The 21194-nt window shown below is 41.5% G+C and overlaps 1 pseudogene; it reads left to right on the forward strand.

Annotated features, from left to right (window-relative positions):
* Positions 1 to 19670: 19670 nt before the first annotated feature.
* LOC126482660 (5S ribosomal RNA) lies at positions 19671 to 19788 on the forward strand (annotated as a pseudogene).
* The last annotated feature ends 1406 nt before the right edge of the window (positions 19789 to 21194 follow it).

Consider the following 21194-nt stretch of genomic DNA (forward strand, 5'->3'; position numbering starts at 1 on the left):
GTAGAGCAACGAAATTTTGGGAATATATTTATCTACGTAAAACATTTAAGCAATTAAAATCGCAAGTGTCCTTTAATTTATGTCTATGGTCACAAACTTTTTGTTAACAGATTACTGGTTTCGGTCTTTAGTGACCATCATCAGATCTGCAGAAAAAAATGGAAAAAACATAAATACACTCGCAAACTGTATACAGCTTAAGAACAGTAGAACTACTGTTTAAAACAAGCTGCTGTACAGTAGCCACAAGATATTTGTGTTGTAAGTTCACCAGATGTCGCTAATGTCGGCATACACTAGTTTTCAATAATGGATTGAAACAGCGAAAATAAAGGGGAATGCAATAGTTGAAGTCTGTAAAAAGCTTATAGCGCATAAAAGAAATTACAATAATAAAAAGCAATAAAAAGAAGAACACGACAAAAGTAATATTGTTAAAAAGGGGAAGAGTTAAGAAACAGTGGTTCACATGTCCTCTAGTGCCAAAATTCTAGATAATGACATAAATATTAAACACCGTTGATAGTGCACCGGGTAATGTTAAACAACCATAAAACAAATCGCTAAAGGAGCCACAAAAGAAAGAAAACATAGTGCTGCACATAATCAGCGCCCTCTGTCAGCGCTAACGCCAGAATTCCGCACAGGCGGGAAGTGGTTGGAGGAACGTGACCGGCAGAGGGCCCCTCATACCCTGCGGCACTCCGTTGCAAGAAAAGAATGATAAAATTCCTTAACAGCGGATGATCCACATTATCTGATTACAACACAAACATCTTGTGGCTACTGTACGGCAGCTTGTTTTAAACAGTAGTACTACTGACAACATGACTCGTGCATGTGATGTTATTTATATGTATATGAGGATGCTGGCGCCGATTCCGCATTTAGCATTTGACGATGCCACTATGGCTGCAGTACATTAGGACTTCGTTTTTATGAAACAGGTATGACTCTTCATATTTAATGCGCACAAATGTAAATTTTGTCAGTACTACTTTTCATTATGGTCTATGTATTGTTCTTAAGCTGTATACAGTTTGCGAGTGTATTTATGTTTTTTCCATTTTTTTCTGCAGATCTGATGATGGTCATTAAACACCGAAACCGGTAATCTGTTAACAAAAAGTTTGTGACCGTAGACGTAATTTAAAGGAAATTTATTACATATACGGGTCACTGTTCTTTCGCGACGATGTCGCAGCTTGTAAAATTGCATGATCACAGGATAATGTAAGAGCTAGATATTCTATTACAAATGTGAAATACCGGTGCATCAAATCACGGAAATGTTGAATGCAGCCATGCGAACGTGCATGTATTGTGTTGTATTAGCGCCAAATATCAGTTTGTGGAATGGAGTTCCACGCCTTTTGCATTTGGTCGGTTAATACAATGCAGGGACAGTTAATGCTGTTTGTGGATGTCGCTCGACTGGTTGTCCGATGATTCCCATACGTGCTCGATTGGAGATAGATCTGGTGATCGAGCAGTCCAAGGAAACATTTCGACACTTTGTAGAGGATGCTGTGTTACAACAGCGGTATGTGGGCGAGCGTTGTCCTGTTGGATCACACCCCTTGGAACGTTGTTCATTGACGGCAGCACAACAGGTGAATCACCAGGCTGGCGTACAAATTTGCAGTCAGGGTTTGTGGTATAACTACGATACTGCTCCTGGTGTCATACGAAATCGCACTCCAGATCATAATTCCAGTTGTAACTCCAGTGTGTCTAGCAGGCAGACAGGTTGGTTACAGGCCCTCACTTGACCTCTTCCTGACCAACACACGGCCATCATTGGCACCTAGGAAGAACCAGCTTTCATCTGAAACACAAGAGACCTCCACCCTGATCTCCAATGAGCTCTCGCTTGACACCACTGACGTCGCAAATTGGCGGTGGTCTGTGGTCAGTTGAATGCAGTCTACAGGGCGTAGGGCCGGAGCTGTCCTTGACGTAAACCGACTTTTAAGAGTTCGTCTGAGGACCTACAGCTTTGTGACCACGGACGTGAAATAAAAGAAATTTATTCCACATTTTCGGGTCACTCATAACCACTCATAAACGGCAGGTGGTAGCGCTAGCAGCGGCTGGTATACAGGGTGTTACAAAAAGGTGCGGCCAAACTTTCAGGAAACATTCCTCACACACAAATAAAGAAATGATGTTATGTGTACATGTGTCCGGAAACGCTTAATTTCCATGTTAGAGCTCATTTTAGTTTTATTCCAACGTGATCAAATTGTAAATTTTCACAATCAACATGTGTGGGCTGACGAGAATCTGCACGCAATTGTGCAATCACGTCATCAACACAGATTTTATGTGAACGTTTGGGCAGGCATTGTTGGTGATGTCTTGATTGGGCCCTATGTTCTTCCACCTACGCTCAATGGAGCACGTTATCATGATTTCATACGGGATACTCTACCTGTGCTGCTAGAACATGTGCCTTTACAAGTACGACACAACATGTAGTTTATGCACGATGGAGCTCCTGCACATTTCAGTCGAAGTGTTCGTACGCTTCTCAACAACAGATTCGGTGACCGATGGATTAGTAGAGGCGGACCAATTCCATGGTCTCCACGCTCTCCTGACCTCAATCCTCTTGACTTTCATTTATGGGGGCATTTGAAAGCTCTTGTCTACGCAACCCCGGTACCAAATGTAGAGACTCTTCGTGCTCGTATTGTGGACGGCTGTAATACAATACGCCATTCTCCAGGGCTGCATCAGCGCATCAGGGATTCCATGCGACGGAGGGTGGATGCATGTATCCTCGCTAACGGAGGACATTTTGAACATTTCCTGTAACAAAGTGTTTGAAGTCACGCTGGTACGTTCTGTTGCTGTGTGTTTCCATTCTATGATTAATGTGATTTGAAGAGAAGTAATAAAATGAGCTCTAACATGGAAAGTAAGCGTTTCCGGACACATGTCCACATAACATATTTTCTTTCTTTGTGTGTGAGGAACGTTTCCTGAAAGTTTGGCCGTACCTTTTTGTAACGCCCTGTATAAAGCTTCTCGGGACATGTGTGAAACAGTGCAATCATTGTGATGCGGAAATGGGGCGAGTTATCTGACGTCCAAAAGAGCATGATCACTGATTTTCGGGCTAAGTTTGTAAGCCGTTCGCGTACCGCCGTGCATGGCAGAATGGCGCTTTCAAAAACCAGCCTCGGGGCAGCTGTGCGGCACCAGTGGCCGTACAGGGCAGTGATGGACGATGCCTGCGGAGATGTGTGAGGGCTAATAGACGTGCAACTGTTGTGCAACCGACCACTCAGAAGAACCAAGGGACTACTAACAGCGTCTCCTCAACAACCCTCAGCCTCGGCAGCAGGCGCCAAGTTCATGCACCTATGCTGATCGCTATTCATCGGCGACGAAGGCTGGAATTTACACGCCAGTACCACAGCTAGACGTCCACTGTCTGGCAACAACTGGCCTTCTCAGATGAATCACGTTTCATGCTCCATGGGACAGATGGCCGTCGGCTTGTACGGCGTGAAACGTCTGAAAGCAAACACCCTGCAACAATCGTCGGAAGGGTCCAGGCCGGAGGAGAAAGTGTTGTGGCCTGGGAAATGTCTTCGCAACATTCTCTGTGTGATCTTGCCGTTCTGGAATGCACAGTGGATCAAAAAAAGTACACATCTAGCCGTGGAGACGTCATTAAAGCTTTCCACAGCTGGTCTATTAATGTGACTGAACTGTGTAGCAGTTGCCTTTGTGCCTTCAGTTTCTCTTACAGATCCTCTTCCGATTTTATTGTACTTCTCTTCACACTTACGTGGCGTTTGATTCATAAAATATTCATTGTGTCAAAATGTATGGTGACTTTGGGATTGTTACAAAGAAGTCTTTCTTTTAAAAGTTAGGATGCATGCTTGAGGTCCTGTTGTGGACATAGTTCCTCGTAGTCAGCGCGTACACAACTTTCCCACTAGAGCGCGCCCCGCTAAACACAACAGCGCAGGCGCAGCGCTCGTCCGTCTCCACACTACGAGATGGCGCTGTCTTAGAGACGGACCAAATTCTGCTTCCGCCGATCCACGTATTAATATGTAACGCAGCCAATCAGATTGCTGCTAACGTACAACCTTTTCTCATCGCGGATCACACTCGCGCAGTAATACCTGAACGCTCGAGGTATTATAACGAGTGTACAGACCTCCGATTAGTCAGTCTGCATTAGTCTGTAGTCAAGTTTCAGTCTGCGCCTAATAACATTATCATATTCCTGTACATAGCCATGAAGATAAATGTATAGACACTTTGTCAAGTATCAGAGATATGTTAGAATGAGATTATCGTATCAAGACCAAAGGAACTTCAGATTGTCAATTGTAAATAGCATCCAGAACCAAGTTAAGTAAGGTTTATGCTTTTTATTATTTTAATAAATGTGTGTGAAAATTAATCAAGTTCTATCTAAAGTTGGTCACCGTCAATCTGCTACTCTAAGCGTGCAAGTGGCACTTCTATCGTCTGACCTAACGGCAGAAGATAAACACGCCACGATAGGACCACGAGACATATTGCTGACACTCGCCTACTTCGTTAGAGCGACAAGTCAAATAATCTGATGGTGTGTGTACCGAAGGTCTTACAGTACGCACACCACAGGTCACTATCATGAAAGATTTACCTACAAAATTATTATATCTATTACTGAATAAACAAGTGTCAAGTGAAACATATGTAATAGTTACTATCTTTATATTAATTAATTGCGTTTCTTATTCACTTAGCTCCGTTGGCTGCTCTCTTTAAGGGACATATTCTATGCAATCCTGTCCTCAGGTTGTCTTGCAATATCCCCGGTCGTATTTTCGGATGTATACTGTATAGCAAACTAGCTATGACCACGACCGTTGGCACTCTGAAGGATAAGTTGCCGCTGTCCCAACGTCGTGTCTCTCTCTACTGACACGGAGAATTTTTGTACATGTTTGATATTTATTACTTTGACGTTGAAAACTATTAACAACAGTGCCTTAGAGTAGGTTATTCACAGTCTCTGAACGCGCAAGTGGTGCACCCAAAGCGTCCGTGTTGTGGGCGTGGACTTAAGATCCGCGTCGTCGTGCCTGCTCCCCATCGAGACCAAGGAGGCCAAGGCAGTCGTCCCGTAGTACCTCGTTTTTGCCGCTTTTGGTGAAGCGCAATCGAGGATGCTTCTTTCGCTTTAGCTGTTATATTATTCGCTATTTATGTGATACTATTACTAAGTGTTGCGGTCCCTACTGCATGTAGACCCCTTATAAAACATGTGACATAATTAATTTAATGTGAAATTTTAAGAATATGTGGTTAGATGTTAGAGAGAGCCTTACGGCATTAATTTTACCGGTATAAAGAATTAAATAACATTACCTAGTTGATATTTACATTAATATTCTCTGAGTTACTACTTCAACTACTTTATCGTATAGGCAAGAACAGCTATTACTCGTATTTTGGAACTGAATAATTATTATTGCTTATTTCACCTTATTTTACTAGCGATCTACTGCTTGTAGTGCAGAATTTCAGGGATCCTTTAATTAAAATAGCTGCATCTCCAAATGAATCAGGAAAACTGCCATAAATTATAATTTTAGATACAAAGAACACACAACGCTATTGAAGAGTGGGTGTACGTATCCCACATACGGAGAACACTCGATAGAGGAATTTCGCCCCTACACTAGCTCTCAAATGTACTCGTGGAAGGAATTTTCCTGCGTAGATCCGCGATAATTTAACGTCGCCGAGTTGTAACTTCTTCGCCTGCGATGCCTTATTAGATGGGTAGATCTTTGCTGCCGTTAACCATTCAACTCTCCTCGGAAAAGTGACCAATGGATATGAAGGGCTTATTTCAATAGTGGTACAAGTCCATTAACGCCACTTTGCTGCCTATAATGCTTCTGAAATTAATCATCCAAACAAACAGAAAGAAGGTTCATCTCTAGCAAGAAGCCATATGCTTCAATATTTTTGGTATCTCAAATGCAGATTTTTCAGCGCACATTTAACTTTAGGACTCTGTATTTCAAAATGAAGAAAAATGGACTTGTACCACTTTTGAAATAAGCCCTTCAATATATCAATCTGTCAGGACTTTCGTCAAGCGTGATACGGAAAAGATATATTGGTTACCCCACAGTCTTTGACGCCATCATCACTCACTGTTGTTGATAAACTGTTGAGTCTACAGAAACACTAAAATATTTACCTCGACTGGGCCAGCGTACTTCGATATAGTGAGGTATGTCGCCGTACTCCGCTCCTAATTCCTCCAAGAACGGCCGAAACTAGCGATGCGTAAGCCCATGTGTCTTCTGATAGTTTACAGTACGCACAATAATTTGCATGACGTTTGCTAACGTTACTGATTTTGCACAAAGCGCCTCTCGATGCAGAATGCAGTGAATTCCATGCAACGCCTCATCTGTGCGTTAGGACGCTTTTTGCGCATCCATACTATGAGTCCCCTCTGATGGCCTCGCATTGATGGTGCTCCATCTGTGGTCACTGAGACTAACCGATTCCAGCCCATACCGACACCATCAATCGCTTGCTCAACAGCTTGGAGTAAGTCCGCACCTGTAGTAGTCCCTTTCATAGGTACTAAGTCCAAAACGCCCTCTGTTACACAAAGTGCGTTACCGATACCTCGTATGTATATCACAACCTGGGCTGTATCTGTAACATCTGTTGCTTCATCGGGCGCAACAGAGAAAGCAACAAAGTCTTTAGCCTTATTTATTAGCTGCCTGTGCACATCGCCGGCCACAGCACTGATACGTCTTGTCACTGTTTGTTTGGATAGACTGATTTCTTGAAACCTGCTAACGTTCGTTGGACACACAAGTTCTGCAGCGTAAATCAGACACCCTTTCACAAACTCCCCTTCGGAAAAGGGTTTCACAGATTGTGCAAGTCTTACTGCGATTTTAAAACTTGCTCGCAGTGAAGATTTAGTGTGGTTGTCATTCTGGAAATTTGAAAACAGTACATTGTACAGCGCACAGTAAAATAGACATAAATGCAACACAAGAAACTAAGAGTTCAAGAAGTATCAGTTACTTTGATGTACAGTAAATGTGTCTCATCCATTTTCTTAAGGACATTTAATTTTGCTTGCCATTCTCCACTGTTGAGTACACTACACTCGTCTTTGTGATATGTATTGCAGTGTCTTTCAATTGAAAACTTACGCTGGCCGCGTATTATTCGGCGGCACAGCAAACACTGTGAGTTTTCGCCAACGGCTACAAAAAATAATTGCAATTCCCAGTCATTTTTAAACGAGTGAGAACATAGATCTCCCGTCCTTTGCTTTTTCACAGTACTTTCCATTTCTCAGTACTTCTCTATTGAGGTTACGGTCACCAGGGGTAAACGAGACTGGGTATGTTGCGCTCTTGCTTGTACAACATAAGCCCGCATCTCGTGGTCGTGCGGTAGCGTTCTCGCTTCCCACGCCCGGGTTCCCGGGTTCGATTCCCGGCGGGGTCAGGGATTTTCTCTGCCTCGTGATGGCTGGGTGTTGTGTGCTGTCCTTAGGTTAGTTAGGTTTAAGTAGTTCTAGGGGACTGATGACCATAGCTGTTAAGTCCCATAGTGCTCAGAGCCATTTGAACCATTTTGTACCACATAAACAGGGAAGTGGAGCCACCGCCGTTCATTTAGGACACATGTCTGATAAGATGTCGCTGTCGCACACGTGCGCACATGTGCAGCGCTTCCGCACCTTTGCACACTGTGCAGCGTTTGGCCGGCCCTGCTCTGAGCGCTTTTCGTGCCATTTCTAACAAGGGAACCTCCCCATCGCACCCCCCTCAGATTTAGTTATTAGTTGGCACAGTGGATAGGCCTTGAAGAACTGAACACAGATCAATCGAGAAAACAGGAAGAAGTTGTGTGGAACTATGAAAAAAAAGCAAAATATACAAACTGAGTAGTCCATGCGCAAGATAGGTAACATCAAGGAGAGTGTGGGCTCAGGGGCACCGTGGTCCCGTGGTTAGCGTGAGCAGCTGCGGAATGAGAGGTCCTTGGTTCAAGTCTGGTACGGAAACAACTGGTTCCCCCGTAGCACTCTCCATACAGTGACGCGGCCAACGTTACCTTGTACAGCAGCAACTTCTCTGACGCTGACATTAGGGTTATCGTCAACTGCACGAAAAATTGCCTCGTCCATTGCTGGTGTCCTCGTCGTTGTAGGTCTTCCCCAGTCGCGAGTCATAGGCTGGAATGTTCCGTGCTCCCTAAGAAGCCGATCAATTGCTTCGAACGTCTTCCTGTCGGGACACCTTCGTTCTGGAAATCTGTCTCGATACAAACGTACCGCGCCACGGCTATTGCCCCGTGCTAATCCATACATCAAATGGGCATCTGCCAACTCCGCGTTTGTAAACATTGCACTGACTGCAAAACCACGTTCGTGATAAACACTAACCTGTTGATGCTACGTACTGATGTGCTCGATGCTAGTACTGTAGAGCAATGAGTCGCATGTCAACACAAGCACCGAGGTCAACATTACCTTCCTTCAATTGGGCCAACTGGCGGTGAATCGAGGAAGTACATACATACTGACGAAACTAAAATGAGCTCTAACATGGAAATTAAGCGTTTCCGGACACATGTCCACATAACATTTTTTCTTTATTTGTGTGTGAGGAATGTTTCCTGAAAGTTTGGCCGTACCTTTTTGTAACACCCTGCATTAATCCTGTTGTTCATTGTACTTCCTTGGTTTTCCAGATGTTTCGCCAGGTGCCGGCAATCGTGTATCAACTCCTTCGAGAACGTTCCAAAGGGCCGCTGCCAGTCGCCAGAAGCCTTCCTGAAAGCGTTGTAGCGCAGTGGCCAGTTTGCCCAGCGAGGGTGGTGACAGCAGGCGCTCCGGCGGCAGCAGGCGGTGGCCGAGTTTGCCCGCACGGCAGGTGGTCGCTACTCCTGGGCTGTGGCTGTGTCAACAGCTCCCGGGGGCGATTTGTAGGCCAGGCGGCTGCGGCAGCGGCCGCGGCGCCACCGGCGCAAACAGCGCCTCTGTCAACACGGGGCGAGCCTCCGCAAAACAGACCACTCTGCTCTGCTCTGCCCTGCTGTCTCTGCGTCTGCTCTCCGCGGCGGGACAGAGTTTTTGCCCTGTTGCGGCGCAGCGGCGGCGCCGGCGGACTGCGTTCCCTTCCTTAGTCCCAGCTTTGTCCTGCTGAGTTATCACGTAGCAAAGCAGTGATTCCTAGTCTACACCTATAAAATCCACAAGCCACCTTACGGTGTGAAGCGGAGGGTACCTTTGCAACCACTGTCACTTTCCCCCTTTCCTGTCCCATTGTCAAACGCGCATGGGTAGAACGTCTGTCGATAATCTTCAGGATGAGCTCTGATTTCTCTGATTTTCTTCGATTTGGTCATTTCGCGAGGCGCATGTAGCAAGAATGTGTTACCCATCTCTTCCTCGAACGTTGTTGTTGTTGTGGTCTTCAGTCCTGAGACTGGTTTGATGCAGCTCTCCAAGCTACTCTATCCTGTGCAAGCTTCTTCATCTCCCAGTACCTACTGCAACCTACATCCTTCTGAATCTGCTTAGTGTATTCATCTCTTGGTCTCCCTCTACGATTTTTACCCTCCACGCTGCCCTCCAATACTAAATTGGTGATTCCTCGATGTCTCAGAACATGTTCTACCAACCGATCCCTTCTTCTAGTCAAGTTGTGCCACAAGCTCCTCCTCTCCCCAATTCTATTCAATACCTCCTCATTAGTTATGTGATCAACCCATCTAATCTTCAGCATTCTTCTGTAGCACCACATTTCGAAAGCTTCTATTCTCTTCTTGTCTAAGCTATTTATTGTCCACGTTTCACTTCCATACATGGCTACACTCCATACAAATACTTTGAGAAACGACTTCCCGACGCTTAAATCTATACTCGATGTTAACAAATTTTTCTTCTTAAGAAACGCTTTCCTTGCCATTGCCAGTCTACATTTTATATCCTCTCTACTTCGACCATCATCAGTTATTTTGCTCCCCAAATAGCAAAACTCCTTTACTACTTTAAGTGTCTCATTTCCTAATCTAATTCCCTCGGCATCACCTGACTTAATTCGACTACATTCCATTATCCTCGTTTTGCTTTTGTTGATGTTCATTTTATACCCTCCTTTCAAGACACTGTCCATTCCATTCAATTGCTCTTCCAAGTCCTTTGCTGTCTCTGACAGAATTACAATGTCATCGGCGAACCTCAAAGTTTTTATTTCTTTTCCATGGATTTTAATACCTACTCCGAACTTTTCTTTTGTTTCCTTTATTGCTTGCTCAATATACAGATTGAATAACATCGGGGAGAGGCTACAACCCTGTCTCACTCCCTTCCCAACCATTGCTTCCCTTTCATACCCCTCTACTCTTGTAACTGCCATCTGCTTTCTGTACAAATTGTAAATAGCCTTTCGATCTCTGTATTTTACTCCTGCCACCTTCAGAATTTGAAAGAGAGTATTCCAATCAACATTGTCAAAGCTTTCCCTAAGTCTACAAATGCTAGAAACGTAGGTTTGCCTTTCCTTAATCTTTCTTCTAAGATAAGTCGTAGGGTCAGTATTGCCTCACGTGTTCCAACATTTCTACGGAATCCAAACTGATCTTCCCCCAGGTCGGCTTCTATCAGTTTTTCCATTCGTCTGTAAAGAATTCGCGTTAGTATTTTGCAGCTGTGACTAATTAAACTGATAGATCGGTAATTTTCACATCTGTCAGCACCTGCTTTCTTTGGGATTGGGATTATTATATTCTTCTTGAAGTCTGAGGATATTTCGCCTGTCTCATACATCTTGCTCACCAGATGGTAGAGTTTTGTCATGACTGGCTCTCCCAAGGTTGTCAGTAGTTCTAATGGAATGTTGTCTACTCCGGGGGCTTTGTTTCGACTCAGGTCTTTCAGTGCTCTGTCAAACTCTTCACGCAGTATCATATCTCCCATTTCATCTTCATCTACATCCTCTTCCATTTCCATAATATTGCCCTCAAGTACATCGCCCTTGTATAGGCCCTCTATATACTCCTTCCACCTTTCTGATTTCCCTTCTTTGCTTAGAACTGGGTTTCCATCTGAGCTGTTCATATTCGTACAAGTGGTTCTCTCCTCTCCAAATGTCTCTTTAATTTTCCTGTAGGCAGTATCAATCTTACCCCTAGTGAGATAAGCCTCTACATCCTTACATTTGTCCTCTAGCCATACCTGCTTAGCCATTTTGCACTTCCTGTCGATATCATTTTCGAGACGTTTGTATTCCTTTTTGCCTGCTTCATTTACTGCGTTTTTATATTTTCTCCTTTCATCAATTAAATTCAATATATCTTCTGTTACCCAAGGGTTTCTACTAGCCCTCGTCTTTTTACCTATTTGATCCTCTGCTGCCTTCACTATTTCATCCCTCAAAGCTACCCATTCTTCTTCTACTGTATTTCTTTCCCCCATTCCTGTCAATTGTTCCCTTATGTTCTCCCTGAAACTGTGTACAATCTCTGGTTCTTTCAGTTTATCCAGGTCCCATCTCCTTAAATTCCCACCTTTTTGCAGTTTCTTCAGTTTTAATCTACAGTTCATAACTAATAGATTATGGTCAGAGTCCACATCTGCCCCTGGAAATGTCTTACAATTTAAAACCTGGTTCCTAAATCTCTGTCTTACCAGTATATAATCTATTTGATACCTTTTAGTATCTCCAGGGTTCTTCCATGTATACAACCTTCTTTTATGATTCTTGAACCATGTATTAGCTATGATTAAGTTATGCTCTGCGCAAAATTCTATCAGGCGGCTTCCTCTTTCATTTCTTAGCCCCAATCCATATTCACCTACTATGTTTCTTTCTCTTCCTTTTCCTACTGACGAATTTCAGTCACCCATGACTATTAAATTTTCGTCTCCCTTCACTACCTGAATAATTTCTTTTATCTCATCATACATTTCATCAATTTCGTCGTCATCTGCAGAACTAGTTGGCATATAAACTTGTACTACTGTAGTAGGCGTGGGCTTCGTGTCTATCTTGGCCACAATAATGCGTTCACTATGCTGTTTGTAGTAGCTTACCCGTACACCTACTTTTTTATTCATTATTAAACCTACTCCTGCATTACCCCTATTTGATTTTGTATTTATAACCCTGTATTCACCTGACCAGAAGCCTTGTTCGTCCTGCCACCGAACTTCACTAATTCCCACTATATCTAACTTTAACCTATCCAATTCCCTTTTTAAATTTTCTAACCTACCTGCCCGATTAAGGGATCTGACATTCCACGCTCCAATCCGTAGAACGCCAGTTTTCTTTCTTTTCTTTTCTCTTCTTTTCTTTTTCCTCGAACGTATGCTCCTGGAATTCCAGCAGAAACCTCTCCGTGATAGTTAACTCCTCTCTTGTAGCGACTGCCAATGTGGTTTGTTAAGTTTGTTGAGCGGCTCTTAATAGAGTTGTAAGGAGGTCATGGTGAGATGAGCCGCTGCCAGGGCCGCAGGTACAGAGGGGTGCAAGAACTGACCAGCTAAAAAAAATTTAAGAATTAACAGGAAGAAGTACCTGAGTTCTTCTGACTAGGGATAGGAAAACCCGACCGGTTGAAACCGATACCTGTATTTTAGTTCTGAATAGCCGGTATATCTCGGTATTTGTTTCATGTCAGTTACAAATGGTATTTTTATTTTTGCTAATAATCACGTAAAAAAACAAAATACCAATTAGCCATGACAACCGCGCTACAGTTCTTGGTTTTAAAATAAACTTTTTAAAAAATCGAGTAACTTTTATTCGTGAAAGTTGCATTGCTTGGAAATACTGCATCATTATAGAAAATGGGAAAAGCGATTAGCGCTACAATGGAGATAGAAACGAGCAACAAACACATGACATAAGAACTGTTACAGCTTTGCTGAGACAATGGTGTACCTGTTACCACGGGGCGTCGCCTGTTGGGTGGTACGCATGTACATACAGTGTGCGAGACTTAGCCCATTTGGCCTATGCGGTAGTTTCTCGCTGTTGTCGTCGGACATTACTTGTGTTACAGAATGGCACCATGCCTAGACTGGAAGTATTTCACGAAGTGCGGTATCAATGAAGTACAATAACCGATCTGCTGTAAAAGATTAAGAACGGGATGAACCACAACAAACTTGCGACACGTAAGGATAAACGTCTCAGCAATTCATTCATAGTTTACAATAAAAATAGAGAGTAGATGATCTGTTCCCTGTGGCTAATATGCCTTTACCTGCTTGTAGGTTTTCAAAACGGACGAATTAACATGAAAAATATAGTTCTTCAACCTCAGCTATCACGCTTCAACACTGACTATTCGTAATGCTCAAATAATAGTACGATCCTCGCTTATAACACGATTTTTAAGCAGTGTTAAAAAAATAGAATCAGTAGGAGAACACTGGTGATTTTTTTTTTTTTTTTTTTGTATTCAGCCACTTATCATTTTTAGAGAAAAGCAACGAGCTGTGGACGGACTAAGTTTCCTTTTATTTGCATATTTAATTTAATATGTTGATTCTGAGGTAGTCAAAATTTCTGTCTTTGTTCGATTTCTACGCTTACTACAGGAAATAATGCGAAAAAAAACCCAAAATTGGTTACCTCAGAAACTCGTTATTCTGAGCTGTTTTAACACTCAGTACAGTCTGGTGTTGAAGTGTTGAAAAAAAAATAGACATATCCGAAAACCGGTTGTTTCAGCGATTCCTGCTCCTGACCATCGTGTACCTGGATTCTGCCGGTGAAAAGAAGCCTTTCCTTCGGCCAGAGACAGTAAACGCACGGTGTTGTCATAGTCATTTCTTTCAGGTAGCATGACTACATACTGAAGAGACGTCGCATGGAGTAAATGTCAACAGTGTGCTTGGTTCATACAGCTGTTGCCTTCACAGCTAGCTCACGTTCAAGAATGAAGTTCTTGCTATTACTTCACTGCGGTATTGTATCTTAAATGTTGGCGAGTGGATGTCGAAAGAAAATGCTATTTGATGAAACTTATCGATTTTTGCCGATTTCTGCCAGATGAGAAGTGCAGTGAACCTGTTGAAGCTATAGTGTCTGAAAGTACGTATTTGATAGAACAATAAGTGAAATGGTAAACAGATTTCACATACAGTACATCATTTCATCCCACTTTAGTTTTCTGTCTGGAACCCTTAAGTGGAACTCTGTATTTTATTTTGAAAAAATGCATTGCAATTTGGTGTAAAAATAGTAGAGCTAGCTAACGAAATAGTGGCCTTCAGTTCCAGTAGAAACAGCTGATGAGCAGTGTCGCAGCTTCCCACATGGATATTTTGAAAGTTTTTTCTTCAAAGAATGGTCACGAGATACTTACCCAAATGGTTTGAGGTTATTTATGATAATTACAGTGACTGCAGTTTCTTGTCGTCGCAGTTTTAGCAAATTAAAGATGATAAAAACTGCTTGAAGTCGAGTACAAGCGAAGCTGAGAGTCAAATTCAGCTGTCTTGTCGATAGAATACGACACAGCTGCTATATTTGACTTCACTGATATAAAAAATGAGTTTGTTTTCCTGAACGTAAGAATATGGAAAATAAAATTACAATAAAACGTAATTCCGGGAAAGGAATATGTTCTCAACACTTGTTTGTAGTCTTTTAAAAATTATTTCTAGTTAAAAATTTATGCACTGTTGATAATCTATGAAAATAAAATAAAAACTGTTTTTGATTATACATCACAATAAAATCAAGGTACGATAGCTGTCATAAATAATAAAATACAGATCTTGTTTTATTTTTAGTTCTTTTAGAAAGTTGCGCAATTTGATATTTATTTACTACAATGGTATATTTAATTTGTTGCTTGCACTACTTGTCATTTATATAGCTCATTTAAGTAATTTTGTATTACGTTAAATCTACCTTACAAATTACAAATCAGTGTAGAAGAAACTGCTTAAAGGCAGTTTTTCAAGGGGGGGGGGGGGGGGCGGCGGCAAGTGGATAGTGGATGTGAGAGGCCCAGGTGTGGCAGGTCTACCAACTGCTCAGGACTATCTCGGTGTGGCTCTGCCCTCACGATTACTAAACCATCCAGCGACGACGCGTGCCGCTCTGCGATGGATCTTCTCTATCTCATTAGTTTACCCTACTTGGTAAGAGTCCCAGACAGGTGGACAATACAGCAGGAACGGTAGGAGAAATGTTCTGTGGGCCGCTTCTTTCCTGGGTGAATATGGTTATGTCTCAAGAGATATGGGCTACAGGGAGAATGTGTTACTCAACTCTTCTTCAAACGTATGCTCTCGGAATTCCAACAGAACCATCTCCGTGGTACATAACGCCTCTACTGTAACGGCTGCCGTTGAAGTTTTTCGAACATCTCTGTCACAGAGCCGTACCGAGGCCACAGCGAGATGCGCCGCCGCCAAGGTCGCAGGTTAAGAGAGAGTGCAAGAACTGACAAGCTAAAAAGAAACAAGAAGGTAAGTAGCCTTTTCTTAAGATTCTTACTGTCATCTCCACAATTTGTTATATGTCGTCATTCCGAACTATTACTAGGTATTTTAAGATTGTAACTGTTTCCAGTGCTTTTTTACAGGTAGCGCAATCGAACACTAATGCGCATTGTGTCACATTTATTTACGTTAAGGGTCAATTGCCATTCTCTGCACATATCGAACCTCTGCAGGTCATTCTGCATCTCGCCACTGTCTCCTGGAGTTGCAACCGTCCTACAGACAACAGCACTGTCTGCAAAAAATCTCACATAGCTTCCGATGGTTATCTATTAGATCATTTATATATATTATGAACAGTAATGGTCAGATAACATTCCCTTGCGATCATCCAGAAAATACCTTTATATCTATAGATTTCATACCACTAAGAACAACGTATTCAGTTCTATCTGTGAGAATGTCCCAAGTCCAGTCAGAAATTTGGTCCAGTAGGCCTACTCGGTAAACTCGTATTTCGTTCACTAAACTACACTGTGCAACTGTATTAAATGCCTTCCGGTAGGAACAGGTCGTCAACCCAAGAGCCTTTGCCAACGGCGCTCTGGATACCGTGTACGAAAGGAACCAGCTGTTTACCTGATTGATATTGGTTTTTATAGGCGACAATTTCTTTCTACAGAAACGTCATAATGCTTGAGCATAGAGTATGTTCCATAAATTTTGCGACAGATTGACGTCGGCGATATATGCCTAGAATCGTATGCAGAGTTCGATGACCCTTCTTGAAAACGGGAATAACATGTGTTTTTTTTTCTTCACTCGATTGGTACCCTCAGTTATCACAGCGACCTACAATACACTAATGTCAGTAGGGCAGAAAGTTCTGTGTAGACAACCAGAACTTCCACTGTTGGGGACTGTTGCTCATGAACGGGTTCATGAGCGGAAGCTCTAATTGAAGTTTAGCACCTAATTACACTTTAGATGTAAATAAAATAATTATAATAATAAACACTCCATTTCAAAAATGACGAAATGGTTAATTAACGTGGAAACAAAATGCAATGTTTTGTACATCTTTCATTGAATCAAGAAACAATTACTCGGTACGGTGTCTGATACTGCTTATTGCTAATAAAAACTTTTTAATGTTCTGTTTGTACTCGGCTAGTGCACATCAGTCTAAAATCCACTTTAACACTTATAAGTTGTGGGTTAAGGCTTCATTCGATAACAGTGGTACTTGTCGTCAACCTTTCGCCAAAATGCCGCGAGTTCTGTTTTATCAAAACCTATTTTCTGTATGTTATCCTAGCTAATGTGAAGAAACTGTACATTCTATTCGAATTTCCTGATTCGAAAATGGTGTTCGAAACCAGGCTGGTATTTATCGATTTTCCAACTGAGGAAAACTGTTGCTAGTAGAACTTTTTAATGGTGACAACTGCTGAGTTCATCTTATTTCATTGTTTCCGCGTGCAGATTATCATCAGTTTGTAGGACAGTGTAATGCCCTGCATTGGTAAGACCTCGGTTTGGGAAGAAAAGCTGGCAACCTTATAATATGATGTTAAAATATTCACCTTATTCTCATACAGGCTGAAACTAAGGGCGTTTATTTTCCGAAATAAATTGGCAATGTACGCCAGTCTGGAAACAATGAGCGACAAGGAAGTGGCTCGGTTATGGAAGGTTTGCACCTACGAATGAATTTCAAGTGCCATGGTTCATACATTTCTTTCCTTCTCATCGTAACGCAACCACAGGCTCGAATTTGAAAGTCTTAGGTAATAAATATTACAATATAACGAAATAGTGACAATACAAATGTTTCTTTTGAGATAGCTTTGTTTCATCATTGAAGTATTGAAACTTTGTGGTAATTTTTGCGTCACCTGTGCGAACTGATCTTGTACTTCCCTCATTTCTCTTTTTTATTGCTTATTGATTTGTTTCTGACTCTGTTTGAATTTCCTATTTCCTTGTACTCCTCTGTAGCAGTAAAGGCTACCGGTCTTGTATCATTAAAATCATCATCTACCTTCGTAAATAAATTTGTTAACTGATCCAAAAGTTCGGCTTTTTTTGCAATAATATGCTGATTTCCTCCGTGTGTTTTTCTGAACCAGGTTTAAGAGTGTCCATTTGTGTCGTAATCGTATCTACTATGTACTTTAAATTTTCCTGATTTTTTACAAGTTGCACGACTGTATTAGTAGGTGGAACAGAGACAGTTTTAGCTTGCAAGGTGTCGTGATTTTCGTGTACAGTGGTCTGCAGTTCTTTTATGGCTTCTTCATGATTCGTAATGTGTTTTCATGTCACAAAAAATAAGCTATAAATGACCACAATTTTGTGTCTTTACATCTTCAGAAATTTTTTGATATTTCATTCGATTTTGAATATCTCAGCGGTTAATTCTTCACGTTGTTTGTTCAAGTGTTTGTTTAATTTCGTCAGTTATGTCTGATTTTTGAAGTTGTCGCTGCGTTTGTTTCTAATTTGGTCCATTTGTTACTGTATTCCTTTCTGATTTTGTTCCACTTGTTGTGGTGTTTGTTTTTGGTTTGATCAAATATTTGAATTAATTGCAATAACTATATTTTAGTGACTGAAACACGTTCCTTTGTGTTTTTCGTCAGTGCGTTTGCACCGGCAATATTCGTTTTTTTGAAAAGCAGAGAGTGTGTCTTGACTTAATTGAGAAAAGTATATTCACACAAAACCTGAATCTACGGTATTTGCAAGATCAAGTTCTGTTATTTCGCATTCCTGAGGCCAACTGTTACCGACCGATCGATCAACAATAGTTCCCTGTTCACGGATTGTTTCAACTTCCACCCCCTTATTTACTGCTTGGTCCATGTCCCTACGCACTATTATCAAATTATTGCCTTGAACATTCGTCAATTCGTTAATAGGTAGTGCTAACAAGCTACACTCGTCATCACTGTCATTTCTCAATTTGCTTTGCAGCCTAGTTTTGCACTTTTCACTCAACACTATTTTGCACAATAACACACAAAAAAAAGCAATTCGAAAAGCAAAAACAGGAAGACACACTAAAATAACACTGAAGATAATCAACATCTAATTAATTGCAAAAGTGACTGCGAGATACTTCGTGCAAATCCACATGCATGCCACAACTATTTTGCTCATGACAACACAGTACAACAACAAGAATCTACAAGTAGAAAGGAAATTCCATACATAGAATATATGTGCCAGCAGTAAAAAATAACTAATTTCTAATCATGCACTAATAATTCACACTACAAGTAAAATCAGAAGATTCCAGGTGCAAATCCTGGCAGGGTCGCCAGGTGAAACTTCTTTGTGTAAGTGAAACTGAACCTATTGTATCGTTACTTATTTTTATCCTTTCAACACTGACCTATGGAATTTTCCCTGACATTGACAACTCAACTTAACTTATTCATTTATTACCCACAATACACAAGCCCAATGTAATCTGAATGCTGTAGTAAAACAACAGGGCTTCAAATAATTAACACAAAAAATGGCCCTGAATTGGAAGAAGTCCTAACAATAACCCATACTTTTCATAAGTCAGTTACCTCACAGTAAATCTTCATAACATGAACTATAGCAATTACAGCAAGCAGCAACTACAGCCAGCTAAATAAAAAGATTTTAACTACTATATGTTCTGACTATTAGGAGGCATATGGTTAGCAAAATAAAGATTTCATTGAAGAGCAAACAATGTATTTAGCAGCTTTTACCTTATTCATGTGACATCCAGTTCCAAAAATTATATATACGTCAGTAATTCCACTACACAAACATTACCAACTACATCCATCCTCATTTTACAATGCATGTCCTACCAACACTGAGTCTCCATGAAGGACACACTTCCAAGGCATCCGCTTGCTAACTGTTAACAGCTAGTCCGTCCAACCACGGAGTCTCTTACTGGGAATGCAGAGCGCTGTCAGCGATGTTAATACAGTCTATAGAGTTGCTACGCTACTTACAGTATAATCGACACCTCTTTGGTTTTACCCTCAGAAAGTATTATTTTCCCCCAAAGGGGTAGTTATCCATAGGTTGAGAACCATTGTACTTGCAGCATTGTAGAAAATAAAACCAAAATAGAAGATAAACGACGCGCTTGAGATCTGGTATGAATGTTAAGTAAACTAATTAAGAGGCCAACGGCCTTGCCGCAGTGGTAACACCGATTCCCGTCAGATCACCGAAGTTAAGCGCTGTCGGGCTGGGCTAGCACTTGGATGGGTGACCATCCGGTCTGTCCAGCGCTGTTGGCAAGCCGGGTGCACTCAGCCCTTGTGAGGCAAACTGAGGAGCTATTTGATTGAGAAGTAGTGGCTCCGGTCACGAAAACTGACAGCGGCCGGGAGAGTGGTGTGCTGACCACATGTCCCTCCCTATCCGCATCCAGTGATGCCTGTGGGGTGAGTATGACACGGCGGACGGTCGGTACCCTTAGGCCTTCATGGCCTGTTCGGACGGAGTTTAGTTTAGTTTAGTTTTAATAAACTAAGAAATGATGTTCTCAGTAGAATCAGCACAGGAAGGAATTTTTCAAAAACACTATATCGAAGAAGAGACCATATGATAATACGTGTGTTATGACTTACGAGAATAATTTACTTTGTTCTAGCAGGTTCCATAGACAGCAAAAACTATCTGAGAAGGAACTTATTAGAACATATCGAACAAACAATTTAGGCCATCATATGCAAGTGCTACTCTGACATGAAGAGGTTATCAGGTAGCATTAAACAAGTAAGAAGACTACCACGAGACAAGGAAAGATGGGATCGTGATTGATGAAGCGCATCACAAGGCAACTTTGTCGCAAGTGATAACGAAGAAACTTTTCGTTTCTGTTGCTCAAAGTATATTTTGGGAGGGGGGCATTTATTTACACTGTTGGTATCCAATTTTGAGTCTGGATTATAATGGAGATAGTCTAACAAAAATAGTGTCTTATTTGTGGGATTTTTCTTACAACTTGATTAAGTTATTATTTGGTTTTAAGTAATGGAAAGATTATAACATACTTTTAGACTGTAATATCTACTTTATAAACATGTTCATCACCATGCTACGCAGACGATAGTATCTGACAGCAGTTTTATGGAAGTCACATGTCAACAAACAAATAAATACTCTAAAATGAGGATAAACGATGAATTTGAGAGGTGGTACTATAAAAGGATGTTGAAAATTAAGTAAACTAATAAGAAATATTAACCGCAAAATCAGCGGTTCTATTTGCATCTACGTCTACACTGCCCAAGCTACTTTATTGTATGTCGTGGAGGGCATTTTGTGCACCACTGTCAGTCTTCAGCAGTTTAAACTGGTTTCGAGATCTCTTTCCTATCATTATCTAATTCCCAACCTTCCGGTATCTCCAGGACTCCTCCACGTGTACACGTTTGTTTCATGATTCTTAAGCAAGTGCTGGGATTGATTAACGTACGCGCTATGCAAAATTACACCACATAGATACCTGTGTCATTCATTTCACTCAGTCCATGTTCTCCCACTATTTTTCTTTCTCTTCCTTTTTCAGTTCTCATCACAAATTTATGTCTCTCTCAACGATCTGAACAATTTATTTTATCCCATCATACATTGTTGCAGTCTTTTCATCATATGATTGTCTAATCAGCATATGTTGTTCTACTACGGTGTTGGCTTC

This window comes from Schistocerca serialis, chromosome 5, assembly GCF_023864345.2.
Source record: "Schistocerca serialis cubense isolate TAMUIC-IGC-003099 chromosome 5, iqSchSeri2.2, whole genome shotgun sequence".
Taxonomy (NCBI): domain Eukaryota; kingdom Metazoa; phylum Arthropoda; class Insecta; order Orthoptera; family Acrididae; genus Schistocerca; species Schistocerca serialis.